Source organism: Cottoperca gobio, chromosome 1 (assembly GCF_900634415.1).
Source record: "Cottoperca gobio chromosome 1, fCotGob3.1, whole genome shotgun sequence".
In the NCBI taxonomy this organism is placed as follows: Eukaryota; Metazoa; Chordata; class Actinopteri; order Perciformes; family Bovichtidae; genus Cottoperca; species Cottoperca gobio.
Genome location: NC_041355.1, coordinates 2,511,064 through 2,515,711, shown reverse-complemented (window position 1 = coordinate 2,515,711; position 4,648 = coordinate 2,511,064).

The window sequence follows — 4,648 nt, the reverse complement described above, 5'->3', positions numbered from 1 at the left end:
TTTCTCCTGCAGAAGGACGGAGGAAGTGGAGTAGGTTACCTCCCTCTACCCTCGCCTTCCTTTCTCTTGTACAGTTTTGGCTCAGTGAAACCCCAAGGGTGCACGATGCAGGTACTTTCATCCTTCTCTCACACAAAGCAGCATTTGCAAAAATCATGACAATGGATTTTTTTCTTATCAGAACAAGATGGTTGCTACATGTGATAAACCGAGACAAGTCACTAAATTGAAGCCGAAGATGGCACATTTTTTATTTAGGTTTACAGAGGAGGAAGGTGACAAAATGTGGCTCATTGCTGGAGCGCTATGGTACAGAGGAATAAGCTACAATATTATGTTCTAGATAAATCAAATTCAAATCAAATTTATTTATAGCCTATAGCCCAATATTACAAATTACACATTCGTGTGCTTTACAGACTGTACAGCATATGACACCTTCTGTCCTTAGACACTCGTATCGCATAAGGAAAAACTTCCTAAAAGAAACCAACAATTAAAGGGGGAAAATGGAAGAAACCTCAGGGAGAGCAACTGATGAGAGATCCCTCTCCCAGGACGAACAGACGGCCAATAGATGTCGTGTGTACAGGATAAACAACATAGTACAAATCAGTGACGTACGGTGAGGTTCATGGCTGGGGAGGCACTGACTCTTTCAGAGTCAGATTTACAAATATATGAACCCAACTGAGTAGCTTATTCACCATTTTTTTGGCAGCATGAACATTGACTACTAGTTATTTTTCATATCTCATATCAGGATTATTTATACACACACAGGTAAGGTACATATTTGGCCAACAAAGAACGTTATATTACATACAGTAACTGGACTGTGGAAAGTCAGGACGCACAATAAAAGTGTCTGTAAACATTATATTGGCGACATACAGAGAGATAGCAACAGCCAAATGCATGCGCTCAACCTAGTTTGCAAGGGATTGCACAATCCGAGGGGAGTCTCAGGTCGTCGCTGCCTCAGCTCGCATCTCTCCTGTATCTGAACAGAGAATACGCACATTCAGCGAGTTTGACTATAAAAATGTTCAAATTATTTGAATCATACAGAAAAGGCAGTTATAGCACAGACCAGTGGACAAATATACATTAACATTTATTTTATTGTTATTTGTGTTTTTACTTTTCATGATGACGGAGGAGGCTCTACCTCCCCTGACCGCACGCGCCTGGTACAAATACAAATACAACATCCATTTGACATAAATTATGTTGTGATCAAAAAAGAGAAAGTATGGATGAATCCAGGATAAAGTCAAAAAGGCTTCCCGGTTTGTCCGGCAGGACCAGGGCACCAGGCGCAGCCACGATTCCTGATCCTGACGTAAACTTTATCAGTGGCAACCTGCCACATGAGAGACACAGAAACTCCGGGGATGATGCCCCAGGTGATGAGTTAGTAACATACATTTACATAAATGCATACAGATAGAGAGGGATAAGAAGAAAGGGAGGGGAGGAGAGAGGAAGAGAAGGAGGAGAGCAGAGAGGTGTCCCCCGGCAGTCTAACCCTATAGCAGCACAACTAGGGGCAGATCCAAGGCAAACCTGAGCCAACCCTAACTATAAGCTTTATTAAAAAGGAAATTCTTTAGTCTACTCTTAAATGTGGAGAGGGTGTCTGCCTCCCGAACACAAACTGGAAGCTGGTTCCACTGGAGAGGAGCTTGATAGCTGAAGGCTCTGGCTCCCATTGTACTCTTAGAGACTCTAGGAACTACAAGTAACCCTGCAGTCTGGGAGCGCAATGCTCTAGTTGGTTTATAAGGTACTGTGAGATCTTTAAGATATGCTGGAGCCTGACCAGTAATTGCTTTGTAAGTCAGAAGGATTTTGAATTCTATTCTGTATTTTACCGGGAGCCAGTGCAGAGCAGCTATTACAGGAGTAATATGATCCCGTTTCCTTGTTCTTGTCAATACACGTGCCACTGCATTTTGGATCAACTTAAGCGACTTTTTGGGACAACCTGATAACAATGAGTTGCAGTAATCGTAATAGATACAACATCCATCCATCGTCTATCGCTTATCCGGGATCGGGTCGCGGGGGCAGCAGCTCCAGTAAGGAACCCCAATCTTCCCTTCTCCGGGCCACATCCTCCAGCTCCGACTGGGGGATCCTGAGGCGTTCCCAGGCCAGTGAGGAGATATAATCTCTCCACCAAGTCCTGGGTCTTCCCCGGGGTCTCCTCCCAGCTGGACGTGCCTGGAACACCTCCCTAGGGAGGCGCCCAGGTGGCATCCTTACTAGATGCCCGAACCACCTCAACTGGCTCCTTAGAACGTAAAGGAGCAGCGGCTCTACTCCGAGTCTCTCACGGATGGCTGAGCTTCTCACCCTATCTCTAAGGGAGACGCCAGCCACCCGTCTGGGAAAACCCATTTCGGCCACTTGTACCCGTGATCTCGTTCTTTCGGTCATGACCCAACCTTCATGACCATAGGTGAGGGTAGGAACGAAGATCGACCGGTATATTGAGAGCTTTGCCTTCTAGCTCAGCTCTTTTTTCGTCACTACGGTGCGGTAAAGTGACTGTAATACCGCCCCCGCTACTCCGATTCTCCGGCCAATCTCTCGCTCCGTCGTCCCCTCACTTGCGAACAAGACCCCGAGGTACTTGAACTCCTTCACTTGGGGTAATGGCTCATTCCCTACCTGGAGTAGGCAATCCACTGGTTTCCTGCTGAGAGCCATGGCCTCAGATTTAGAGGTGCTGATCCTCATCCCAACCGCTGCACACTCAGCTGCGAACCGATCCAGTGACTGTTGAAGGTCACAGACCGATGATGCCATAAGGACCACATCATCTGCAAAGAGCAGCGATGAGAACCTCAGGTCACCGAACTGCAACCCCTCTCCTCCACGACTACGCCTCGATATCCTATCCATGAAAATCATGAACAGGATTGGTGATAAAGCGCAGCCCTGGCGGAGGCCAACATTCACTGGAAACGAGTCCGACTTACTGCCGAGTATCCGGACACAACTCTCGCTTTGGGCGTACAGGGATTGGATGGCCCTCAAAAGTGATCCCCTCACCCCATACTCCCGCAGCACCTTCCACAGTATCACCCGGGGGACCCGGTCATAAGCCTTCTCCAGATCCACAAAACACATGCAAACCGGATGGGCGTACTCCCAGGCCCCCTCCAGGATCCTTGCAAGAGTAAAGAGTTGGTCTGTTGTTCCACGACCAGGACGGAATCCGCATTGTTCCTCTTCAATCAGAGGTTCGACTACCGGCCGAACCCTCCTTTCCAGTACCTTGGAGTAGACTTTACCAGGGAGGCTGAGAAGTGTGATACCCCTGTAGTTGGCACATACTCTCTGGTCCCCCTTTTTAAATAGGGGAACCATCACCCCAGTCTGCCAACCCCTAGGCACTGTCCCAGACTTCCACGCAATGTTGACGAGGCGTGTCAACCAAGACAGCCCCTCAACACCCAAAGCCTTCAGCATTTCTGGACGGATCTCATCAACCCCTGCGGCTTTGCCACTGTGGAGTTGTTTGACTACCTCAGTGACTTCCATCAGGGAAATTGACGATGATCCCCCATCAGCTTCCAGCTCTGCCTCTACCATAGAGGGCGTGTTAGTCGGATTCAGGAGTTCCTCAAAGTGCTCCTTCCACCGGCCGATAACCTTCTCAGTTGAAGTCAGCAGGGTCCCACCCTTGCTGTACACAGCTTGGATGGTTCCTCGCTTCCCCCTCCTGAGGTGCCGCATGGTTTTCCAGAAGCACCTTGGTGCCGACCGAAAGTCCTTCTCCATAGCTTCTCCGAACTTCTCCCACACCCGCTGCTTTGCCTCTGACACGGCAGAAGCTGCCGCCCTTCTAGTCCTTCGATACCCTGCAACTGTTTCCGGAGTCCTCCCGGATAACATAACCCGGAAGGACTCCTTCTTCAGTCGGACGGCTTCCCTGACCACCGGGGTCCACCACGGTGTTCGAGGGTTACCGCCCCTTGAGGCACCTAAGACCTTGAGACCACAGCTCATCACCGCAGCTTCAGCAATAGAGGTTTTGAACATCGCCCACTCAGGTTCAATGCCCCCAACCTCCACAGGGATGGCTGAAAAGCTCCGCCGGAGGTGTGAGTTAAAGATCCCCAGGACAGGGGCTTCCTCCAGACGTTCCCAGTTCACCCGCACTACCCGTTTGGGTTTACCAGGTCTGTCCAGAGTCTTCCCCCACCCCTTGATCCAACTCACCACCAGATGGTGATCAGTCGACAGCTCCGCCCCTCTCTTCACCCGAGTGTCCAAAACATGCGGCCTCAGATCAGATGATACGATTACAAAATCGATCATTGACCTTTGGCCTAGGGTGCTCTGGTACCACGTGCACTTATGAGCATCCTTATGTTCGAACATGGTGTTTGTTATGGCCATTCCATGACTAGCACAGAAGTCCAACAACAAAAGACCGTTCGGGTTTAGATCAGGGAGGCCCTTCCTCCCAATCACGCCTCTCCAGGTGTCTCCATCGTTTCCCACGTGTGCGTTGAATTCTCCCAGCAAGACTACTGAGTCCCCTACTGGAGCACCCTGCAGGGCTCCATTCAGGGTCTCCAAGAAGGTCGAATACTCCGAACTGCGGTTTGGGGCATCGGCACAAACAACA